Raw genomic sequence first — 26,407 nt, 5'->3', positions numbered from 1 at the left:
GATTTTACCCCCAAGCCATAAGATAGCTAAATAGTTAGTTAAATAGTTAACTAAATAACTACCCAGACAATCCGCATTGACCCTTTTTGCTCTTTTGACTCATTATATACGCTGCTCCAACTGTTTATTATCTATCCTGTTTGCCTAGTCACTTTATCCCTACCTCTATGTACATATCTACTTCAATTACCTCGTACCACTGCACATCGACTCAGTAATGGTACCGTGTGTACATAGCCAAGTTATTGTTACTCATTGTGTATTTATTCCTTGTGTTATTATTTTTCTATTTCTCTATTTTCTCTCTGCATTGTTGGGAAGGGCCCGTAAGTATTTCACTGTTAGCCTACACCTGTTGTTTACAAAGCATGTGACAAATCACATTTGATTTGATTTTGAGTCTGACTGAAGATCTACAGCAGGAGGTTCTGCTCGCCTGTGGGACATGAGCTGATCTGACATGGTGCCACACTAAATCAACACCGATAATGCACCTTGAGCCACGAGTAATGTTGTCTGCTACTGCCAAGCTGAGACCTGAAGCTGCAATAACAATCCCGAGGGACGCAGCACACAGCGGTGATCCAGGAACCTGTCTGTCTGTGGGCTGCTACATTTATCACATGCCAGCAGATTGCCAAGACCTATGTAAGACGGGTTAGGTATGGCCATTCATTTTGATAGGAAATCCTTCAGAAAATGAGAGTACCAATATTCAGAGCTTGAAACAGGCTACAGCAGGACTCTCCAACCCTGTTCCTGGAGAGCTAATGTCCTGTAGGTTTTCGCTCCAACCCTAATCTAGTACAACCGATTCTAATAATTAGCTGGTTGATAAGCTGAATCAGGTCAGATAAAACTGGAGTTCGTGGGTAAACCTACAGAAAGGTAGTGCTCCAGGAACAATTTTGGAGAGCCCTGGGCTACAGTGACAGGTGAGAAGTATGAGAGTGAATGGAGGAGATTAGTTGTCTTTGTACAGTATATACTTCACATGAAGAAAATATGGACCTTGTGTTAGGTAACACCTGAAGTGTACCTTATACTTGTGTCGCAATGATGTAATCACTCCAGTAAGAACATTATAAAAACTGTTTTATAACCAAGAAATATAGTATTTGCTTTGTTTGTGCAGTATATAGTTACAGTATAATTATTGAAGTAAAGTAACTTTAGGACTGCATTACTGGAGTTTGACTTATCTTACTGTGCTACATTTCCCTGCATATAAATTATGGTCTAGGTTTTGGTATGGGTGCTGTGAACCGAGATGTCCCTGTGCTCAAAGGCAGTCATTGTTGACAACCACCTCATGCTGTACTGTACAGTATTTGTGCTACATTTGCTATGATGAGCCTGAGTAATCTCTCTGTCATGGAGGGACCTGCAGGTTTGTCACAACCTATAATGGCAATGTGACAAGGTCCCCCTCATGGGACTCTGATCATTAATGGCTTATCACTATGCATTTTGCTAGATTTATACATTGTATCATATTGCTTACCTCCCTACTCTTCATTTGCACACACTGTACATAGATATTTCTATTGTGTTATTGACTGTTTGTGTAACACTGCTTTTGTCTCACTGCTTTGCTTTATCTTGGCCAGGTCACAGTTGTAAATGAGAACTTGTTCTCAACTGGCCTACCTGGTTAAATAAATGATTGGCAATACATGTCCAGGCTTAAACTAAGCCTGGGTTAAGACTTTTTGTAGGAAGAATTGTGTGGCAGTATTTAATTGTTTTAGCTCACTTTTCATTCTGGGTAGAGTAAGCTAGCAGAGACTTGGAGGAAAAAAATGTCAGTACATAAATTGCAACATGGTGAGTTTTCCATAAAAAAAACCTCTACAATGTATGTAGCATAACAGTATATGACAAACAATTGTGAGCCTTGTATAAGAGGTCTGCAGTGATAGTTCCATTTGGTATGTATAAGTATTGAATAAACTCTTGTTCTTCCTCTCTCTTGGTGCAGGATAAAGATATTATTCATGACACCAGCTGGAAGGCTGTTTTTTTCTCAGTGTGACATTGATGTGAATGCAGCCATATAATGAAGGTTAAATATGTTATGAGTTCCACTACCTCAGACTCCCATCCCACATGTTGCATCAATTCTATAACCTGAGTGTATTACCCCCTGACAGTGGTGTAAAAGTATTTTGTTCTGTACTTTACTTTACTATTTATATTTTAGACAACTAACTTCACTACATTGAATAAAGAAATTATGCCTCTGGCTTGATAAATTGAAATTATTTATACTGTTAATACTTACAGTGGGGCAAAAAAGTATTTAGTCAGCCACCAATTGTGCCAGTTCTCCCACTTAAAAGATGAGAGTGGCCTGTAATTTACATCATAGGTACACTTCAACTATGACAGACAAAATGAGAAAAACAAATCCAGAAAATCACATTGTAGGATTTTTAATTAATTTATTTGCAAATTTTGGTGGAAAATAAGTATTTAGTCAATAACAAAAGTTTCTCAATACTTTGTTATATACCCTTTGTTGGCAATGACAGTCTTCACAAGGCTTTCACACACTGTTGCTGATATTTTGGCCCATTCCTCCATGCAGTGATGTTTTGGGGCTGTTGCTGGGCAACATGGACTTTCAACTCCCTCCAAAGATTTTCTATGGGGTTGAGATCTGGAGACTGGCTAGGCCACTCCAGGACCTTGAAATGCTTCTTACGAAGCCACTCCTTCATTGCCCGGGCAGTGTGTTTGGGATCATTGTCATGCTGAAAGACCCAGCCACGTTTCATCATCAATGCCCTTGCTGATGGAAGGAGGTGTTCACTCAAAATCCCACGATACATGGCCCCATTCAATCTTTCCTTTACACGGATCAGTCGTCCTGGTCCCTTTGCAGAAAAACAGCCCCAAAGCATGATGTTTCCACCCCCATGCTTCACAGTAGGTATGGTGTTCTTTGGATGCAACTCAGCATTCTTTGTCCTCCAAACACGACGAGTTGCGTTTTTACCAAAAAGTTATATTTTGGTTTTCTTCTGACCATATGACATTCTCCCAATCTTCTTCTGGATCATCCAAATGCTCTCTAGCAAACTTCAGACAGGCCTGGACATGTACTGGCTTAAGCAGGGGGACACGTCTGGCACTGCAGGTTTTGAGTCCCTGGCGGCATAATGTGTTACTGATGGCAGGCTTTTTTACTTTGGTCCCAGCTCTCTGCAGGTCATTCACTAGGTCCCCCCGTGTGGTTCTGGGATTTTTGCTCACCGTTCTTGTGATCATTTTGACCCCACGAGGTGAGATCTTGCGTGGAGCCCCAGATCGAGGGAGATTATCAGTGGTTTTGTATGTCTTCTATTTACATTTACATTACATTTAAGTCATTTAGCAGACGCTCTTATCCAGAGCGACTTACAAATTGGTGCATTCACCTTATGACATCCAGTAGAACAGTCACTTTACAATAGTGCATCTAAATCTTAAAGGGGGGGGTGAGAAGGATTACTTATCCTATCCTAGGTATTCCTTAAAGAGGTGGGGTTTCAGGTGTCTCTGGAAGGTGGTGATTGACTCCGCTGTCCTGGCGTCGTGAGGGAGTTTGTTCCACCATTGGGGGGCCAGAGCAGCGAACAGTTTTCGTTATTTCCTAATATAATAATAATAATAATATATGCCATTTAGCAGACGCTTTTATCCAAAGCAACTTACAGTCATGTGTGCATACATTCTACGTATGGGTGGTCCCGGGAATCGAACCCACTACCCTGGCGTTACAAGCGCCATGCTCTACCAACTGAGCTACAGAAGGACCATAATAATAATTGCTCCCACAGTTGATTTCTTCAAACCAAGCTGCTTATCTATTGCAGATTCAGTCTTCCCAGCCTGGTGCAGGTCTACAATTTTGTTTCTGGTGTCCTTTGACAGATCTTTGGTCTTGGCCATAGTGGAGTTTGGAGTGTGACTGTTTGAGGTTGTGGACAGGTGTCTTTTATACTCATAACAAGTTCAAACATGTGCCATTAATACAGGTAACGAGTGGAGGACAGAGGAGCCTCTTAAAGGAGTAGTTACAGGTCTGTGAAAGCCAGAAATCTTGCTTGTTTGTAGGTGACCAAATACTTATTTTCCACCATCATTTGCAAATAAAATCATAACAAATCCTACAATGTGATTTTCTAGTAGACCGGCGTCGCCGGTCACAATTTTCTTTTTTTCTTTTTTTTCCGTCTGGTTCTTTTTAATAATATAATAATAATATGCCATTTAGCAGACGCTTTTATCCAAAGCGACTTACAGTCATGTGTGCATATATTCAACGTATGGGTGGTCCCGGGGATCGAACCCACTACCCTGGCGTTACAAGCACCATGCTCTACCAACTGAGCTACAGAAGGACCACACCTGGTTTCATTTGCGTTAATTTCTGTGTGTATAATTGTAACCTGTTGCCTACCGGAACCGACCTGTTGCCTACCTAAGTTTGTGCGGGATTAGTTGTTGATTGTGAGGTGCTCGGTTAAGTATTACCGTTATTTGTTTTCATGGGTTTTGTAGTATGAGAGTCGGAACTTTGTTCCTCCATATGTTTGTATGGGTTTTCTGTTGTCGAGGGCGTTGTACCTTTTTGCTTGTGCCATTCCTGTGTTGGTGGACTTTCTTATTAAACATGCTTCCCCGACATCCCTGCTCTCCTGCGCCTGACTCCGACACCTACCAACTAGACGACGTTGTCACAATTTACTTTTGATACTTAAGCATATTTCAAACCAAATACTTTTACTAAAGTTTTTTACTGGTTGACTTTTACTTTAGTCATTTTCTAATAAGTTCTTTACTTTTACTCGTGACAATCGAGTACTATTTCCACCACTGAGATGTGTCTAGGACTACCAATCCATTACTGAAGTTATTTTCCTTACTGACTCAAACAGAACAACAAATCAAAATAACTTCAACAGTATGGTGAAAGGCATAGCTACACGAGACAAATCCTGACCAACACTCTCAATGGAACAAATACATTAAACAGCATTTGCTTTTCAGAGGGTTTCAAAACTCTAAAAAAATGCAATATTATATTGGAAAGAGTGGGGCTCCACGGCTGATTCAGGGCCTGGTATTAGGTTGGCTGTATCAACCAGAACCCCTTAGGTCTGTTTCTTATTATAAATTAATCTCTGTACCGGTTTTGATGTTTCACAGCCATGGGGGAGGTAGCTAGACAATGTTAGAGTTAAAGCAATGCGATCGAGTTTAAACCAGTTCACACAGGGAAGAAGTTTTACTAAGGGTGGGAGTAATTGGCTTAAGTTCATCTTGTACTATGACAGCCTGAAGACTCTTCGGGGGCCATACTTCTGATTTATTAAAACGTTTCACTTAACTGTCAATATCTGCATCAGCCAATAATTAAAATCATTGATTTACTTGCAAGTGATAAAACGCTATAATATTGCATCAGATAAGCTGGTGCACATTAACCCTATGCTGACAGTGATTATTTTGTGTAACAAATTCCACATACTATCAAAGACCTTAGACTTTTTACCCGCAAACCAATGGCATTTCTTAAAAAAAGGTTGATTTGGCTAGCAGAGGGATTATTCAAGGTTTACTTTTGTTCCAGTAGGTTTGTAAGGGTTTTGTCCCAATATTGCATGATGCGCCTTGACTAGGATACTATTAGCTACTAACAGACGGCTGCAGCATTACATCATAGGAAAAAATCATCCTCTGTTTTTGCAAAAACACAAGCTTCACAACTTGGGGAAAGATGAGTGTCAACCAATTTACGTTTTTGTCAATACATAGTCAATGGAAAAAGACGAGCATTGCAATCGATGGGAGAAGATTAGCATATACAATATGTAAGCCTAGAGAATTGCGTTGTGGACATCTCTCCCTCTCTATTTCTCTCTCCCCACAATCCTCTCTTTCCTCCTCCCTCCTTCACCCTCTCCTCCCTCTTTTACATCTCTCCCTCCTCTCCCACCTCTCTCTCCTCAGCCTGTCTTTCATCAATTTACCCATTGCAGCTGTATCACCAACTTTTTTTTGCTTTGAAAGCAATGGATTGACTTGTGTCAATGCCCTTAAGGCATATTTATGCATCAATTTATTTTTTATTAGGAAAAAGGAAAGTAGGAAAGTCAGTTAAGAACACATTCTTATTTGATGACAGCCTACCAAAAGGCCTCCTGCGGGGATGAGGGCTGGGATTACAAATAAATGAAAATACAAAACACATCAAAAGAGAGACAACACTACATAAAGAGAAACGAGAAAATAGCATGGTAGCAACATGATGACAACATGGCAGCACAAAACAGGGTACCAACATTGTTGGGTACAGACAACAGCCAAAGGCCAAGAAGGTAGAGCCAACAAATAACGCAAATCAGCCACAACTGTCAGTAAGTGTCCATGATTGAGTCTTTGAATGAAGAGATAGAGATAAATCTGACCAGTTTGAGTTTTTTGTTGCAGCTCATTCCAGTCGCTAGCTACAGCGAACTGAAAACACGAGCTGTCTGTGGGGGTTAGAGAGAGGGGGAGAGGGCGAGGGGGGAGTGAGTGAGAATGGAGAAGGGGGAAAGTGACTACTAGAATCTGAAGTCAAATGTCTGTTTGCTGATGACCTGGTGCTTCTGTCCCCAACCAAGGAGGGCCTACAGCAGCACCTAGACCCTCTGCATAGATTCCGTCAGACCTGGGCCCTGAGAGTAAATCTGAGTAAGACAAAAATAATGGTGTTCCAAAAAAAGGTTCAGTTGCCAGAGCCACAAATACAAATTCCATCTAGACACCGTTGCCCTAGATCACACAAAAAAATGATACATACCTTGGCCTAAACATCCGCACCACGGGTAACTTCCACAAAGCTGTGAACGAGCTGAGAGACAAGGCAAGAAGGGCCATCTATGCAATCAAAAGGAACATAAAATTTGACTTACCAATTAGGATCTGGCAAAAAATACTTGAATAATTTATAGAATCCATTGCCCTTTATGGTTGTGAGGTCTGGGTTCTGCTCACCAACCAAGATTTCACAAAATATAACAAACACCAAATTCTGCAAAAATATCCTCCATGTACAACGTAAACACCAAATAATGCATGCAGAGTAGAATTAGGCCAATACCCCCTTTTTAACATTTTTGCCTAAAATGACATACCTAAATCTGTAGCACAGGCCCTGAAGCAATGATATGCATGTTCTTGGTACCATTTCAAAACACTTTGTGGAAATGTGAAAGGAATGTAGGAGAATATAACAGAATAGATCTGGTAAAAGATCATACAAAAAACGAGAATTAGTGACACAAAAAAAAACTAGAATGCTATTTGGCCCTAAACAGAGAGTACACAGTGGCAGAATACATGACCACAGTGACTGACCCAAACTTAAGGAAGGCTTAGACTATGTACAGACTCAGTGAGCATAGTTTTGCTATTGAGAAAGGCTGCCATAGGCAGACCTGGTACTCAAGAGAATACAGGCTATGTGCACACTGCTCACAAAATGAGGTGGAAACCGAGCTGCACTTCCTCCTCTCCTGCCAAATGTATGACCATATTTGACACATATTTACCTCTGATTACACAGATCCACAAAGATTGGAAAACAAACCCAATTTTGATAAACTGCAATATCTACTGGGTGAAATATCACAGTGTGCCATCACAGCAGCAAGATATGTGACCTGTTGCCAGAAGAAAAGGGCAACCAGTGAAGAACAAACAGCATTGTAAATACAACATTTATTTTTCCTTCTGTAGTTTAGCTATTTGCATATAATATGACATTTGAAAGGTCTTTATTCTTTTGGAACTTTTGTGAGTGTAATGTTAATTTTGATTGTTTATTTCACTTTAGTTTATCTACTTCACTTCCTTTGGCAATGTTAACATGTGTTTCCCATGCCAATAAAGCCCTTAAATTAAAATTGAATTCAGTGAGGGGGAGAGAGGTGAAAAAGAGAGGGTGAAGGAGGGAGGGGTAGAGAGTCAACAGTCAGACAGGTGGGAGAGCAGATGGAGAGAGAATGCAATGTATTGACTGCAGTATCAACCCTGTGACACTCATCTTTTTCCATTGACTGCAATGTATTGGAATACGCGTCATATGTTGTGTTGATAATATTTTTGCACAAACGTCACAGGATGACATTTTGAGGCTGATAATGGGTTCCTAATTAAAAGTCAAGTTTTCTCAGACATGACAAAATCCTACATTTTGCCTATCTGTTTGGCACACAGCAATTAAGATGTAGAAGGATTATACAACGTGTACGTTTTCTATTTGCGTAGGCCTACATCATAAAAAAAAACATTGAAGACGCTCGTGGCCTTGTCAAATAGTTGTGATTTACCCATGACTGCTTTCACTAATTGGTTGTGTGATTCACTAAGGCGGTAAGCCCAAAGATGGCCAGATATGATGGCAGCAAGTTCAAATCCCCCTTGGGGCAAGGTTTTTATTTGAGGAGAAAACGCTCAACTATTGGTCCTCGAGTCAAATAACGCATATGACAAAGTAGATGATTATAAGAATGCATATAAAACACTAAGCGTAATAGCCTATTCAATAAACTAATTGACCATAAGTGTTTTTTCTGCTAGACTGAAGAAAGACGTAGCTCCTTAATAAACTATTTCTTAATCTTCTTTTTCAAGCTGTTGGCTGTAATTCTCTTCTCAACACACTAACACAAATGTTATTCTACATTTCAAATGATTTAAAAAAACTTGCCACAATCTGCATCAATTATGAGAAGCTAGGCACTCTACACTGAGACCAATGCTGAACAAAAATATAAACATGGGTTCCATGTGAGGCATATCAAGAAGCTGATTAAATAGCATGATCAGTAGACAGGTGCACCTTGTAATGGGGACAAACGTTATTTTGGAGAACTTGGTAGTACGTCCAACCGGCCTCACAACTGCAGACCACATGTAACCACGCCAGCACAGGACCTCCACATCTGCCTTCTTCACTTGCAAGATTGTCTGAGATCAGCCACTTGGACTGTCGATGAAACTATGGGTTTAAACAACCGAAGAATGTCTTCACAAATTCTCAGAAACTATCTCAGGGAAGCTCAACTCGTCTTCCTCAACTCGTGCTCGTCTTCCTCACCAGGGTCTTGACCTGACTGCAGTTTGGCATCGTAACCGACTTCAGTGGGCAATTGCTCTCCTTCGATGGGCACTGGCATGCTGGAGAAGTGCACTCTTCACAGATGAATGCCAGTTTCAACTGTACCAGGCAGATGGCAGGCAGCATGTTTGGCGTCGTGTGGGTGAGCGGTTAGCTGTCATCATTGGGAACAGAGTGCCCCGTGGTGGAGGTTATGGTATGGGCAGGCATAAGCTACAGACATTGAACACAATTAGCATTTTGTCAATGGAAATTCGAAGGTACAGAGATTCTGTGATCCTGAGGCCAGCTCATTGTTTGAAGATGGCGCCGACGGAGATGGCCGCATCGCGACTAGCTCTTTGAAAACTTTGCAGTATTATTTTTTTTATGTACTATTACATTATTAGCTCAGGAAATGTTGTGTCATTACATACAGCCGGGAAGAACTATTGGATATTAGAGCGGCGGTAACTCACCAGAACTACCTGCACACTCCCCAGAGCAATTGAACTTATTCCAGAGGCCGACCCAAAACATTGGCGGCGGCGGAGGAGAGGCACTCGAGGCGGCATACTGGTTCGACTTAGGAGGCGTGTACACCACCCACCGGTTCCAGTATATTACTCGCTAATGTTCAGTCTTTGGATAATAAAGTTGATGAGCTTAGAGCAAAGATTTCTTTCCAGAGAGAAATCGGGGACTGTATAATACTTTGTTTCATGGAAACATGGCTCTCTTGGATACTCTGTCGGAGTCAGTAAAGCCAGCAGGATTCTCAGTATATCGCGCAGACAGGAATTAACATCTCTCCGGGAAGCAGAAGGGCTTGGGGTGTCTTTCATGATTAACGACTCATGGTGTAATTCTAGGAACATACAGAAACTCAAGTAATTTTGTTCACCCGACCTAGAATACCTCACAATTAAATGCCGGCCATACTATCTCCCAAGAGAATTCTTCTCCGTCATCGACACAGCCGTTTACATCCCACCTCAAGCCGAAACCTAGACGGCCCTCAAAGAACATCACTGGACTTTATGCAAACTGGAAACCACATCCTGAGGCTGCATTTGTGGCCCGATTCAGGAAACTAGGCGTAAGTCACAACTTCACAGGAGAGCTGTTTGAACGTAAACAATTTTTAAAAATGAAAATGCGTTTTTTTCGGCAGAAATTACTTCTCAAATATGCAAATGTTTATGTCCCTTAATATCAAACTTGTATCCCATTTGTAAATACGAATACAATTGTTAAATTGCGAGCCTAGTTGGTTCAGCCACAGAAAAAGTGAGCAACCTTCCCACTAGCCATGATTGGTTGACAAAATGAGTGGGCTGGACATGCCGAGAGATGAGTTTGGATTGGTCTACCATATACCATGTCTGTCTATTGGCGCTGGTCAGTATGTTTAGATAATCGTGTCAAATGTGGCTTTACTTTTTTTTTATTGGGTAGTAAAACTTAAAAAACCTAATGTCAAGTTAAAGTGTACTGTTAGCTAGCTAACGTTAGCTGGCTGGCTAACTAGATAACGTAATGTGTATGCTCTCCACTTTCTGGAGGACCAAGTTTTGAAATCAGTGGAATTCGAGTGTGATAGCTAAGGGGATGGAGAAGACACTAGTCTGGATTACATCATCAAACTAAGGCAACCATGTATGGCATCGGACAGTCCAACCATGATCTGTACTGGTACAATTTTCAAAGATATTACACAGTCTAATTTTGACAAAGTGCTTTCATTTCAAATGTACTGTTAGTGAGCTAGCATTAGCTGGCTGGGTTGCTAGCTACCATTATGTGTATGATCTTATTCTTTTTATCTCAGACACATTTGCTTGACTAGTTATAGCCATAGAACCTGGTTGGTTAGCTACCTGCAGATTAATGCATGGCAATAATGTTATGAGTTGTGATTATGGTCCATTGTTTAGCTAGCTAGCTGCATGTCTCAAAAGACTCCAGTCTAATTTTGACAAGGTATTTTCATTTCAAGTCAAAGTGTACTGTTAGCTTGCTACCTAACATTAGCTGGCTTGCTTGCTAACTAACGTTACGTCATGCGTTGGGACTCATTGTTTACCTAGCTATCTAGCTACATTTCTTAACAAAAGTCTCTCGTCTTAGTGTGCCAGAGTGCAGAATAAATGATGAATTTTTGAATACTCAACACCTGTTGAAAATGTCCGGTGTCAGTAAACATCGGAAACAAAGCATAATGAAATTGTTGCCAGCAGCACAGTTAGTCACCAACGCTCTGGATAACATGGAAAAAAAGCCTAACTAGCTCTGCTAAGGTGAGTAAAATGGTCAGAGTGGGTGTTCTCTCATTATATGTCTGGAAGTAGCTAGCCAATGTTAGCTTGGGTGCTTGACTGTAGTTGTGAGAGTTGTCAAAGCTTTCGAGACCCTAGTTATTGGCCAGAGCATCCAGTGTGCGCTCTGAATGCAAAACCACAGAGCGATAGGGCGAGTAATGTTCAGTGAGCTGTTCTCACTCTCTCTCTCTTAGATGTCTGGAAATAGGTGGCAAGGTAGTACAGAAAGGTTGGATCAACCCTTAATGATTGGGTGGGGCCTAAGAGGGTGTGAACAATGCTGAATGGATGTACACAAAGAAGGGCTCTCCAAAAGTAGCACCAAAACAGTTTTCTCAAAAGTGAGTTTACAAGTATCTGTGGCAAAGAAGGGGGTCGAGTGATAAGTGGCAGATATGTGAGAGCAGAGCTAGTAAACGGGCTCTGCCCGATCACTAAAATGGCCACCCCTGTCAGAACTACAGATCACAAAATGGCCGACCGCCAAAACTACAAGTCCCAGAAGCAAGGGGAACCCTCAGAAGGTGGAGCCGACTCACAGATAAAGGGTCAAGAGAAACCAGGAAGAGGAAGAGAGAGGGCTGGAAGGAGCTATGAACAATAGAGAAAGAGACTATAGAGATTGGCTGGATTTACCGTGTATGAGCTGGATTGTTTGGACTTACCTGTTGGCGTTTGGACCTGGACCTACCGAGAACCCGATTTGTGTACCGAACCCTGCTATCCTTGACCTCGCCTAAGGCCTGGGTGGACCAGGACGGAGAAACAAACACACAGGTACTGTCCTGTTCGAAAGAACTCTCATTCTTGGGTGATTTGGTGACAGTTTACCACTTAGTTTGTGACAAACGCTCCTAACCTTGAAGAGGTTTGCCACATATCATACACACTCAAATGCTGTGTATGATATAGCATTTTGTAGCTCTGTCTCTTCTTTTATCCAATGTAAAAAATCAAATAAAAAAATCAAATGTTGCTACATAAGACTGAATCCAGGTTGAGAGTCACATTTATTACAGTCGGATTTGAACAAAGCACATCTGAGGACTAGGCTGCCAAAATTCTACCAACATATTGACTGTCCTACTCGCGCTACTAAGACTTATGGGATGCTTACAAAGCCCTCCCCCGCACTCCTTTCGGCAAATCTGACCACGACGCCATCTTGCTCCTCCCGTCCTATAGGCAGAAACTCAAACAGGAAGTGCCCGTATTTAGTACTATTCAACGCTGGTCTGACCAATCAGAATCCACGCTTCAGGATTGTTTTGATCACGTGGACTGGGATATGTTCCAGGTAGCGTGCAAAAATAATCTAGATACGTACACAGATACGGTGACTGAGTTCATAAGGAAGTACATAGGAGTTGTAGTACCCACTGTGACTATTAAAACCTACCCTAAGCAGAAACCGTGGATAGATGGTAGCATTTCGCCCAAAACTGAAAGCGCGAACCACCACATTTAACAATGCAAGGTGACTGGTAATACGGCAGAATATAAACCGTGTAGTTATTCACTCCGCAAGGAAAGCGAACACGCATCAACATTAGTATAGAGATAAAGTGGAGTCACAATTCAACGGCTCAGACATGAGACGTATGTGGCAGGGACTACAGACGACAAAAGGAAAACCAGCCATGTCGCCGAGACCGACTTCTTGCTTCCGGACAGGCTAAACACATTCTTTGCACACTCTGAAAACACCGTGCCACCGACGCGGCCCACCACCAAGGACTGGGGGCTCTACTTCTCAGTGGCCGATTTGAGTAAAACATTTAAATGTTTAACCCTCGCAAGGCTGCCGGTCCAGACACATCCTCTGAGCATGCGCAGACCAGCTGGCTGGTGTGTTTACGGGCATATTCAATCTCTCCCTATCTCAGTCTGCTGTCCCCAAATGCTTCAAGATGGCCACCATTGTTCCTGTACCCACCTCTGTCATCATGTAGTGCTTTGAGAGATATCACCTCTACCTTATCTGCCACCCTAGACCCACTTCAATTTGAGTACCGCCCCAATAGAGCCACAGATGATGCAATAGCCATCACTCTGCACACTGCCCTATCCAATCTGGACTATTGGAATACCTATTTAAGAATGCTGTTGACTATAGCTCAGCCTTCAACACCATAGTCCTCTCCAAGTACATCATTAAGATCGAGGCCCTGGGTCTGAACCCCACCCTGTGCAACTGGGTCCTGGACTTCCTGACGGGCCGCTCCCAGGTGGTGAAGGTAGGAAACATCACCTCCACTCCGCTGATCCTCAACACTGGGCCCCCCAAGGGTGTGTGCTCAGCCCCCTCCTGTACTCCCTGTTCACCCATGACTGTGTGGTCAAGCACGCCTCCAACTCAATCATCAAGTTTACAGATGACACAACAGTAGTAGGCTTGAGTACCAACGATGACGAGACAGCCTACAGGGAGGAGGTGAGGGCTCTGGGAGTGTGTTGCCAAGACACCTTCTCCCTCAATGTGATCAAGACAAAGGAGATAATTGTGGACTACAGGAAAAGGAGGACTGAGCACACCCCCATTCTCATTTACAGGGCTGTAGTGGAGCAGGTTGAGAGCTTCAAGTTCCTTGGTGTCCACATCACCAACAAACTAACATGTCTTGTTCTGCCTGGACCAGTCTTGAAGAGGGCACGAAAAAACCTATTCCCCCTCAGGAGACTGCAAAGATTTGGCATGCGTCCAGAGATCCTCAAAAGATTCTACAGTTGCACCATTGAGAGCATCCTGACTGGTTGCATCACTGCCTGGTATGGCAACTACTCAGCATCCGACCACAAGACACTACAGAGGGTAGTGCGTACGGTCCAGTACATCACTAGGGCCAAGCTTCCTGCCATCCAGGACCTCTATACCAGGTGGTGTCAGAGGAAGACCCTAAAAATTGTCAAAGACTCCAGCCACCCTAGACATAGACTGTTCCTTTTGCTACCGCACGACAAGCGGTACCGTAGCGCCAAGTCTAGGTCCAAGAGGCTTCTTAACAGCTTCTACCCCCAAACCATAAGAGTCCTGAACATCTAATCAAATGGCTACCCAGACTATTTGCTTTGCCGCCCCCCATCTCTTTTACGCCACTGCTGTTCTCTGTGCATAGTCACTTTAATAACTCTACCTCCAGTACATGTACATGTTACCTCAATTACCTCGACTAACCGGTTCCCCAGCTCATTGACTTTGTATCGGTAGCCCCTGTATATAGTCTCGCTATTATTTTACTGCTGCTCTTTAGCTACTTGTTACTTTTATTTCTTATTCTTCCATGGCCTGCATACTCACCTGGAATGTCCCTCATTGAGCATATTTGGGATGCTCTGGATTTACGTATATGACGGCGTGTTCCATTTCCCGCTAATATCCAGCAACTTCACACAGTCATTGAAGAGGAGTGGGACAACTTTCACAGGCCACAATCAACAGCCTGATCAACTCTATTCAAAGGAGATCTGTTGCGCTGCATGTGGCAAATGGTGATCACACCAGATACTGACTGGTTTTCTGATCCACGCCACTGCCTTATTTGTAAGGCACAGTATCTGTGACCAACATAGATTAAGGCCTAATGAATTTATTTCAATTGACTAAGGTCCTTACATGAAATGTAACTCAGTAAAATCTTCCATACTGCATTTATTTTTGTTCAGTGTGTGAGCAGTCAGTGAAATTAATGTGATATTGTTGCTTTGATTATCAGAACGTGACATTGGACTTCTGTTAAGTGCACTTTCACAGAGCGGAAGAAGCCAATCTTTGTCTTTAATGAAAAAGTGTTGGATCACGTCCAACTAACTATGTTAACGATTTTAATTGGCTAACACTTTTATCACGTGCGAGTGAATCGACAATTTAACTGGCTGGTGCGCATTTTGAGATGGAGAAACAACTTAAACTTTTTTCTTATGTTCGCAAGTATGGCCCAATCATGTTTTAAATATGCATTCCTTAGTTTTCTTCATTTATTTTGGTCTAGTATCACAAGCATGCACTTTTTAGATATTCACATTAGTGACTTTTGGGTTTGTTTTACACTGCTTTAGAGATTGTACAATCATTTCATCAATAACTGAAAACTGATTTTCCTATTTTGTTTCAGGTATGTTAATTTTCATTCGTATAAAGTACTTGCACAGTTGTTTACTGTGCTGTATTGTTTCATTTGAAAACATTCTCTGTCCTTTTCCTTTGATGCTCTTATCACTATCAAAGCAGTCGATTGCATAGAACAGGTAAACAGGCCCTGAGTAGAAAGACACATCTTATGAGTCAGCATCCACTTAAATCAACAGGCTGAGGGCAACATCATTCGACCTATGATGTAGACATAGACTGAAGCACCGACATCTTAATATAGCTGCTGCAGGTGCCTTCTAGCAGAACGATGACCTCCAATATGCTGACAAACACAGGTGTGAATTGTGTGCTCCTGTAGTCCTCTGAATGCATTGGGCAGAATAACCTGTTAAATCTCATTCCATTTGAAATGACCAAACCTTGGACTGCAAATGAAGTTCACACACTGCATTTTCCTCAGACGGAACAAGATAAAACAACTTAATCACTCTATTAGGAAGTCACTTTTTATAATTAGAACTTTCGAAATTAAAGCGTAGACGTATCTTGCGTAACAGAAAGATTCGCCAGCCCTCCTCTGTTGTTGCATAAATGGCGCTCGCAGCACTTCTGACTCATAATGTCCTGCTGACAAAAGATACTGCAGTCCCATGTCATGTCAAGATGTGCCTGGGAGATGACAGCTGTCCACCATTGACATCCAATTAGCTCACCACTGCTGCAATCTTATACACTGCTGTCATGACTTCTTACACATGACAGGTGCATAAAAGCACATCAGTTTCTCCCAGTGTTGAATTCTCCCAGACAGCATACTGTCAAATACCTACTTTATCAAGGCTACTGCAGCAGGTGTTTAAACAATTTAGAAAGGAAAGCAAAATTAATAAATGATACACAGCAATTGAAGACCTTGCCAAACCACTAGATGTCAAGCTTAAATTTGACATTGTACTTTCCTTCCCTATTCAATTGAAGACTCTGGTTATGTCTGTTCCGCTATAGCTAGATGTATCTGGTTTATTTCACGCTGTATGGGCCCATCCCACTTGTATTCCACAGGGAAAAGATAGATTAAGTTTACCTCAGTTAAGTATTTACACATTGTGGATTCAAGGTGACAGATTTCATTAAAGAGGAACTGCACCGGCTGATTTGGCCTAGTTTGTCCTGCTCCTCAAGACATGCTGGCAGCCATGACAGAAGCCAAACGTGAGTTGGCATGGGGGTGTGGTTTAATGTGGGGGTTTGTTGGGTGTGTCCTTGCCACCACCAAGTCACACCCATCTGTCAGAACTTTGCCCACAGCTGTTTCCCTACTCAATGAAAACAAACTAACATCCTGCAGGTTGAGTTCAATAACTACAGGCAGATGTATGGTGAGATGCTGGTGGAAGCATCTCACCATACAGTCAAAACTGTTCGCTGCTCTGGCCCCCCAATGGTGGAACAAACTCCCTCACGACGCCAGGACAGCGGAGTCAATCACCACCTTCCGGAGACACCTGAAACCCCACCTCTTTAAGGAATACCTAGGATAGGATAAGTAATCCCTCTCACCCCCCCCCCCCTTTAAGATTTAGATGCACTATTGTAAAGTGACTGTTCCACTGGATGTCATAAGGTGAATGCACCAATTTGTAAGTCGCTCTGGATAAGAGCGTCTGCTAAATGACTTAAATGTATGTAAATGTAAATGAAGCTTTGGATAGGTCAGTAACCTACAGAGTAATATCAGAAGAGTGCAATTACTGAATTTATGTAGATATTCTAAACTAAGTGTTTTGATAGCTTTCAAATGTACCAACAGGCCGATGTAGAATAAACAACCCTTTACATAACACCATAGAAGCAGTTTTCTGCTAAAATAACAATGTGCACTTTCACTTTTCATTCCCAGCCAACTCAGATACTGTGCCTATCGGCATTTTGTCTGGTGGTAATGAGGCTACCTTGGCAAACATGTCAGAGTGATCATATCTTCCTGGGTGGTGTCTCATATACAAAAGGAGTTTCCTGATCCTGGTGCAGAATACACAGGGTTTCTCCCTCCCCATATTGGAAATGAAAAAAAGACAATACAAGTAAAAGTTGTGTCTAGTAAAAGTCTAATGGCAAGTGCCAGGTTTCTCTCCATTTATACACATCAGTATCAACCCTGTCTGTCAGTCTGGGCTTTATCACATCATCTTGCAAGTCTTCATGTTCTGGCTCCATACATGTTTGTGCACTGTTTTATTACCGATGGCAGTTAGGATAGGCAATATCTGACACACAAACAGGTATTATGTTAACGTTTAAACAGGTCAGATAAAACCTACCCCATTATGCTCTCCCCTTCAAACAACCGAGGCTGGCGTCTGGCAAAAGCAACTAAAGTTCTCTCCATCTGTAGAATTAGCTAGTTAAGGCAGAGTTCATCAGTGACACATGGAATGAAAAGGGTGTTACAAATACTGAACATTTTTGATGTACTGTATTAGTAATCACCTTCTGTCCCACATTGTGGATGTGTTGAGTGGCAGGTCTCTCTCCATTCAGAGAAGTCAGTATCAAGCCTGTCTGTCGGTCAGGATTCCATCACATCTTGCAAGTCTCCAAGTGCTGGCTCCATAGATGCATCTGTGAACACATACGCAGTCGTTGTTCTATTACCAGTGGCAGTTAGGATAGGTGATATCTGACAAACAAACATATACTAGGTTGAAGTTTGAACAGGCCAGACTAAACCTACCTAATTCTGGTCTCCCTATCGACAACTGTGAGCAGGCAAGAGGTGAGGCTTGAGGAAAGGTCTTTGTCAGCACCCTATTGATGGACATGGCAGAGTAGATCAGCTCCTGGCCCCTCATCAAAGATACTGGTCGGTCACACACACAAACACACACACTGCACACTGATTACATTATCAATGGTAGTTATGATTAGCATGGTGGAAGTAACCACAGCTGCATCCATGATTTAGTTTTGCCCTAGACAATACAGAATACACTTGTATGAGCTACAAACTAACTTGCAAAACCAACTTGTAGGTGATTGTTAGCTAGCCTGTAGCTTTGAACACATTGGGGGTGATGAAACAACGGAGCCCCCTTCAATGAAGGAAACGAGGTGGGAGGAGGGATGACTGGCACGTGGAGCTTTGCCAAAGTGGGCGTGAATTGTTGACATAATTGTAATTCAAACGTCAGAGCTGCCAACTCTCACGCATACACTGTGAAACACACGCAATTGACTCTGATCACATGCTCTCTCACTACACCTCTTATATCTCATGTTGGAATCCCAAAACAGTGTTGTGTGCTTTATTTTCATGAATTGTGTGCAGGTAGGAAAATGAAGGCAGCATCTCTCCAAACGCAATCATCATTACTACTGCACTATCTACTGCAAGCCCAAACAACACCCCTCCTACTTATTGCTATGGTGAAAGCTAATACAGGCTGAACTCACGCATTGTTGTCACACTTCATTGACAGAATTTAGTGGTCAGCTCTCATTAAAAACACACGGCAAGTCCCCAGAGAGAAATCACATCAAAGAAAGCAATGTAGCAATATAGTCGGCGTTATCACTGACAGAAAATGCAATGTGGGGCATAATGTTGGGTTTATGTTGGCTACCTAGAAAGCTAGCTAACATTTAGGTAGGTTAGGTAGGTTAGCTTAGCTACATGCTAGCTAGATAGCCTACTAGTGCTGGCTTGACAAAGAGTCAAGTTTCCCCTAAAAAGTATAAAAGCATCCCCTCTTTGTTTACTTTGGGTATTGCGGATCGCAGTCGAGGCATCCTTCTCTCCTTTGAGAAATTACGGTGGTGATGAATTACATCAGCTAGCTACACTACATTACAAAAAGTATGTGGACACCTGCTCGTCAAAAGAAAAATCAAAAATCATGTGTATTAATATGGAGTTGGTCCCCCTTTTGCTGCTATAATGGCCTCCACTCTTCTGGGAAGGCTTTCCACCTGATGTTGAAACATTTCTGGGGGAATTTATTTCGTTCAGCCACAAGAGCACTGGTGAGATTGGGCACTGATGTTGGGAGATTAGGCCTGGCTTGCAGTCGGTGTTCAATGGGGTTGAGGTCAGGGCTCTGTGCAGGCTAGTCAAGTTCTTCCACACCGATCTCGACAAACCATTTCTGTATGGACCTCGCTTTGCGCACAAGAGCATTGTCATGCTGAAAAAGGAAAGGGGCTTCCCCAAACTGTTGCCACAAAGTTGGAAGCACAGTCTTCTAGAATGCCATTGTGTACTATAGCATTATGTTTTCCCTTCACTGGAACTAAGGTGCCTAGCCAGAACCATGAAAAACAGCCCTAGACCATTATTCCTCCTCCACCAAACATTATAGTTGGCACTATGCATTCGGGAAGGTAGCATTCTCCTGGCATTCGCCAAAACACAGATTTGTCCGTCACACTGCCAGATGATGAAGTGTGATTCATCACTCCAGAGAATGCATTTTCACTGCTCAAAAGTCCAATGGCGGCGAGCTTTACACCACTCCAGCAGATGCTTGGCATTGCGCATGGCTGCTACGGAAACCCATTTCGTGAAGCTCCAGACAAATGGTTGTTGCCGACGTTGCTTCCAGAGGCAGTTTGGAACTCGGTAGTGAATGTTGCAACAGACGACAGACGATTATTATGAGCTACATGCTTCAGCACTCGGTGGTCTTGTTCTGTGAGCTTCTGTGGCCTTCCACGTCCCAGCTGAGCCATTGTTGCTCCTAGACATTTCCACTTCACAATAACATCACTAACAGTTGACTGGAGCAGCTCTAGCAGGGCAGAAATTTGACGAACCCAATGTTTGGAAGGAGGCATCATATGACGGTGCCACGTTGAATGTCACTGAGCTCTTCAGTAAAGCCATTGTACTGACAATGCTTCTCTATAGAGATTGCATGGTTGTATGCTAGACTTTATACACCTGTCAGCAACGGGTGTGGCAGAAATAGCTGAATCACAAATTTGTAGGGGTTTCCACAGTTGACCGGAGCAGTTTGTATATATAGTGTAGCTATTGATTTTTTAGACTTTAGACATTGTTCGATGTAACTTCAGCTAATGCAATCAATGTCTATTTTAAGGATGCTATCTAATGTGGCAGGGGAGAGAACATTATTTTCAATGTGGGCAGCAAATGATTAGCCCCAACAAAAAAAGACATCAGCAATCATTCAGAGAAGCCAGAATTGCTTCTGTTGGTGGGATGCCTACACAAGAAGCCAAAGTACACTATCAGTATAAATCGGGAAAATACAGTGTTAAATCTATCACAAATAACTACAGTATTTTCTGTTGCAGACAAGGAGGGCAGAGGTTAAGGTGACCATGCTATTGGTTGAGCACAATGTGTTGCTGGCGGTGGCGGATCACCTAGGGCCTCTTCAAGGAGTGCTTCACTGATTCACAGATTACTAAAGACTACAAGTCTGCCCACACAACTACCTCTATTGTCGTAGCTGTTGAAAGACCGAACACAGTACATTTGAATGAATTGAAATTAGCATGTCATCTTGTGTGAGCTTCATGAAAATGAACACATGGAGATGCTCCCCCATGTCTCTGTGAGATGGCTGAGCTTGGAGAATTGTCAGTAGGATTCTACAGAAGTATGAACCACTGGCCAGTTATGTCAAATTAAGTAATGTTGAGTGATTAAAAAAATATATATAAATGAGAAACAACCGAGGTTTAAAAACCTCTTGAAGCTAGGGGGCTCTATTTTCATTTTTGGAAAAATAATGTGCCCAAAGTAAACGGCCTATTTCTCAGGACCAGATGCTAGAATATGCATATAATTGACAGCTTAGGATAGAAAACACGCTAAAGTTTCCAAAACTGTAAAAATAGTCTGAGTATAACAGAACTGATATTACAGGTGAATTTTGAAACCCCTGTCTTTCTATGCATCCCTATTGCCCATTGAAAGGGATATCAACCAGATTCCTTTTTCTGTGGCTTCCCTAAGGTTTCTACAACCTTTAGACATAGTTTCAGGCCTTGATTTTCAAGAATGAGTGTAAACGTCCACATTGCGTAAGTGGTCTGTTGTTGGCTCTCATTGCGATTTTTGCGCAACACAGAGAGGTAGCCATTTTTCCTCCCAGTCCTAATGAAAAGCAAACTGTCCTGGTTGATTATCGAATAGATATTTGAAAAACACCTTGAGGATTGATTATAAAAAACGTTTGCCATGTTTCTGTCCATATTATGGATATAATTTTGAATTTTTGTCTGCGTTGTCATGACCGCTATTTCCGGTGGATTCCTAGGCATAACGCATCAAACTAACGGAGGGATTTGGATATAAAATCTTTATGGAACAAAAGGAACATTTGCTGTCTAACTGGGAGTCTCGTGAGTTAAAACATCCGAAGCTCATCAAAGGTAAACTATTCATTTGATTGCTTTTCTGATTTTCGTGTACATAATGCTATGCTAGGCTATCGATAAACTTACACAAAAGCTTGTATTGCTTTCGCTCTGCAGCCAACAAGGCAGAGTTCATCTCAGCCTATGCCTCCCTCCAGTCCCTCGACTTCTTGGCACTGACAGAAACATGGATCACCACAGATAACACTGCTACTCCTACTGCTCTCTCTTCGTCCGCCCACGTGTTCTCGCACACCCCGAGAGCTTCTGGTCAGCGGGGTGGTGGCATCGGGATCCTTATCTCTCCCAAGTGGTCATTCTCTCTTTCTCCCCTTACCCATCTGTCTATCGCCTCCTTTGAATTTCATGCTGTCACAGTTACCAGCCCTTTCAAGCTTAACATCCTTATCATTTCCTTGATAAGCTCCTTTCCTGAGGATGGCTCACCTCTCACAGTTCTGGGCGACTTTAACCTCCCCCCGTCTACCTTTGACTCATTCCTCTCTGCCTCCTTCTTTCCACTCCTCTCCTCTTTTGACCTCACCCTCTCACCTTCCCCCCTACTCACAAGGCAGGCAATACGCTCGACCTCATCTTTACTAGATGCTGTTCTTCCACTAACCTCATTGCAACTCCCCTCCAAGTCTCCGACCACTACCTTGTATCCTTTTCCCTCTCGCTCTCATCCAACACTTCCCACACTGCCCCTACTCGGATGGTATCGCGCCGTCCCAACCTTCGCTCTCTCTCCCCCCCCTACTCTCTCCTCTTCCATCCTATCATCTCTTCCCTCTGCTCAAACCTTCTCCAACCTATCTCCTGATTCTGCCTCCTCAACCCTCCTCTCCTCCCTTTCTGCATCCTTTGACTCTCTATGTCCCCTATCTTCCAGGCCGGCTCGGTCCTCCCCTCCCGCTCCGTGGCTCGACTCATTGCGAGCTCACAGAACAGGGCTCCGGGCAGCCGGCGGAAATGGAGGAAAACTCGCCTCCCTGCGGACCTGGCATCCTTTCACTCCCTCCTCTCTACATTTTCCTCCTCTGTCTCTGCTGCTAAAGCCACTTTCTACCACTCTAAATTCCAAGCATCTGCCTCTAACCCTAGGAAGCTCTTTGCCACCTTCTCCTCCCTCCTGAATCCTCCTCCCCCCCCCTCCTCCCCCTCTCTGCAGATGACTTCGTCAACCATTTTGAAAAGAAGGTCGACGACATCCGATCCTCGTTTGCTAAGTCAAACGACACCGCTGGTTCTGCTCACACTGCCCTACCCTGTGCTCTGACCTCTTTCTCCCCTCTCTCTCCAGATGAAATCTCGCGTCTTGTGACGGCCGGCCGCCCAACAACCTGCCCGCTTGACCCTATCCCCTCCTCTCTTCTCCAGACCATTTCCGGAGACCTTCTCCCTTACCTCACCTCGCTCATCAACTCATCCCTGACCGCTGGCTACGTCCCTTCCGTCTTCAAGAGAGCGAGAGTTGCACCCCTTCTGAAAAAACCTACACTCGATCCCTCCGATGTCAACAACTACAGACCAGTATCCCTTCTTTCTTTTCTCTCCAAAACTCTTGAACGTGCCGTCCTTGGTCAGCTCTCCCGCTATCTCTCTCAGAATGACCTTCTTGATCCAAATCAGTCAGGTTTCAAGACTAGTCATTCAACTGAGACTGCTGCTCTTCTCTGTATCACGGAGGCGCTCCGCACTGCTAAAGCTAACTCTCTCTCCTCTGCTCTCATCCTTCTAGACCTATCGGCTGCCTTCGATACTGTGAACCATCAGATCCTCCTCTCCACCCTCTCCGAGTTGGGCATCTCCGGCGTGGCCCACGCTTGGATTGCGTCCTACCTGACAGGTCGCTCCTACCAGGTGGCGTGGCGAGAATCTGTCTCCTCACCACGCTCTCACCACTGGTGTCCCCCAGGGCTCTGTTCTTGGCCCTCTCCTATTCTCGCTATACACCAAGTCACTTGGCTCTGTCATAACCTCACATGGTCTCTCCTATCATTGCTATGCAGACGACACACAATTAATCTTCTCCTTTCCCCCTTCTGATGACCAGGTGGCGAATCGCATCTCTGCATGTCTGGCAGACATATCAGTGTGGATGACGGATCACCACCTCAAGCTGAACCTCGGCAAGACGGGCTGCTCTTCCTCCCGGGGAAGGACTGCCCGTTCCATGATCTCGCCATCACGGTTGACAACTCCATTGTGTCCTCCTCCCAGAGCGCTAAGAACCTTGGCGTGATCCTGGACAACACCCTGTCGTTCTCAACTAACATCAAGGCGGTGGCCCGTTCCTGTAGGTTCATGCTCTACAACATCCGCAGAGTACGACCCTGCCTCACACAGGAAGCGGCGCAGGTCCTAATCCAGGCACTTGTCATCTCCCGTCTGGATTACTGCAACTCGCTGTTGGCTGGGCTCCCTGCCTTGTTAAACCCCTACAACTCATCCAGAACGCCGCAGCCCGTCTGGTGTTCAACCTTCCCAAGTTCTCTCCCGTCACCCCGCTCCTCCGCTCTCTCCACTGGCTTCCAGTTGAAGCTCGCATCCGCTACAAGACCATGGTGCTTGCCTACGGAGCTGTGAGGGGAACGGCACCTCAGTACCTCCAGGCTCTGATCAGGCCCTACACCCAAATAAGGGCACTGCGTTCATCCACCTCTGGCCTGCTCGCCTCCCTACCACTGAGGAAGTACAGTTCCGCTCAGCCCAGTCAAAACTGTTCGCTGCTCTGGCTCCCCAATGGTGGAACAAACTCCCTCACGACGCCAGGACAGCGGAGTCAATCACCACCTTCCGGAGACACCTGAAACTCGCTCTGGATAAGAGCGTCTGCTAAATGACTTAAATGTAAAATGTAAATGTAAAGCATTATTTCTCAATCTGAGACGACAGGGTGATTAACAAAAGGCTAAGATGTGTTTCGCTATATTTCACTTGTGATTTCATGAATATGAATATTTTCTAGGAATATGTTTTGACTGTGCTATTCAGCGTTGCTGATGACAAATATACCAGATCCGGGATGGGTAGTTCTAAGATAAGAGGCTCTTGCAGGCATTCTCTGACCCAATGACTGAGATCAACCTGCTCTTTTACCAAGCTACGCTCCCAGCCTTCTCCTGCTTCAACCTCCGACTCCAGAGAGAGCTGTCCTCCACCTTTCTACTACATGAGGTAAAATGAGATGGTGGTATACTTCTGGCAAGTTCCATTAATGTTTAATATTGTTTCTTTATTATTCTACATTCAACACTACATCTTAGGCCATGTTATATTTAACTTAGAAAATCTGAATTAAATGTACATTTTGTTTATCCCTTCTAAAATATCATGTAGATGACAAACTTGCTCAAAGTTTGTGAAGCTTGTTGATTTTCAGAACCGAGAGCCACAGGAAATCCTTTGCAAGGAAAAGTCAAACCAACTGTCTGATAATGGTTAATAGGTGGAATTACACAAGCTGATTTTGAATCATTAGATTTAATACTGTCTGCAGATTCAGTGAAATAAAAACATTAATGTCTGTCGGGCAGTAGCAAAGCTGAATGTTGGTTTTACAATAAGAGCCAAGCTCAGCAGGCTTCTCGAGGCTGGAGACATCATACGACGGACAGTGGATACATTTCACCAGGCTGCGGTTTCATTTCTGGAGGGGGCTGTCGACCATACAAATAAAATAAATGACCACTGCCAGAGCCAGTGGACAGAGCCAGTGCTGAAACCAGATTTGTGGACGTCCGGCAGAGGTCAGAGTGTGCTGTTGAAGACACCTTGTACTTTGTGGACAGGTAAGAGTTAATGTCTTCTTAAGCTAATATTTTCTTTTGATTGTACAATTCAATACTACTTTAAACTACTCTATTTCAAATCAGTGCCTACTGTGTATCTTTTATGTTCACTCACCTCTTCCCATATCATGGATCTGTCAAAGTAGTTCCTGGATTATCAGCTCATGGATGATCCTTAAAATCCAGCCACAGAGGACATTAAGAGCTTTTGGGGACATCTGGTCTCATTGAAGCATAAGGTAAGAATTATTATGGGGCCTCTTCAATATGCACAATGACTTAACCAACTTAGATGCTAAAGCACTTTAGATAAGTGAACAATTAGGCCTTATTTGCACATTCTTTGTAGGTGACAGAGATGAACAGATTTGGGTGACTCTCAAACATTGCCAAGATGGTCTTGATTCTTCCTCACTCAGATACGGATGCTGATCATGTTTTCTGGGTGGTGGGGCTCAACAAAACCAAAATGAGAAACAGTTTGGCCTGTGATGGAACCCGGTCTTCCATTATGACAGTGAAAATGGTTGGCTTTGAACCAGCCTGCTACATGTGGGAGCCCCCCCACCCCTGTCATCAAGATATCAAAAACGGCAACAAGCACTTACAACAAAGAACACAGTCATTAAAAGGGGGGAGGGGGCTGGAGAGGTGGAGGGATGAAGGTGGAGAAAGGGAG

At 43.4% G+C, this 26,407-nt stretch overlaps 1 long non-coding RNA gene across 2 annotated transcripts; it reads left to right on the top strand.

Moving 5' to 3' along the window:
• Nucleotides 1-871: 871 nt before the first annotated feature.
• Nucleotides 872-26,407, top strand: LOC123992556. 2 transcript variants are annotated; one of them, XR_006831274.1, is made up of 5 exons: nt 872-935; nt 21,835-21,949; nt 24,906-25,728; nt 25,875-25,967; nt 26,148-26,407. It is a non-coding gene; the product is annotated as an uncharacterized LOC123992556 (long non-coding RNA). The 2 variants fall into 2 exon arrangements; XR_006831276.1 differs by having other exon boundaries at nt 26,078-26,407.

This window comes from Oncorhynchus gorbuscha, linkage group LG02 (assembly GCF_021184085.1).
Source record: "Oncorhynchus gorbuscha isolate QuinsamMale2020 ecotype Even-year linkage group LG02, OgorEven_v1.0, whole genome shotgun sequence".
NCBI classification, from domain to species: Eukaryota; Metazoa; Chordata; class Actinopteri; order Salmoniformes; family Salmonidae; genus Oncorhynchus; species Oncorhynchus gorbuscha.
Note: the sequence above shows the minus strand (reverse complement) of the source record. Positions and strands in the feature narration are given on the sequence as shown.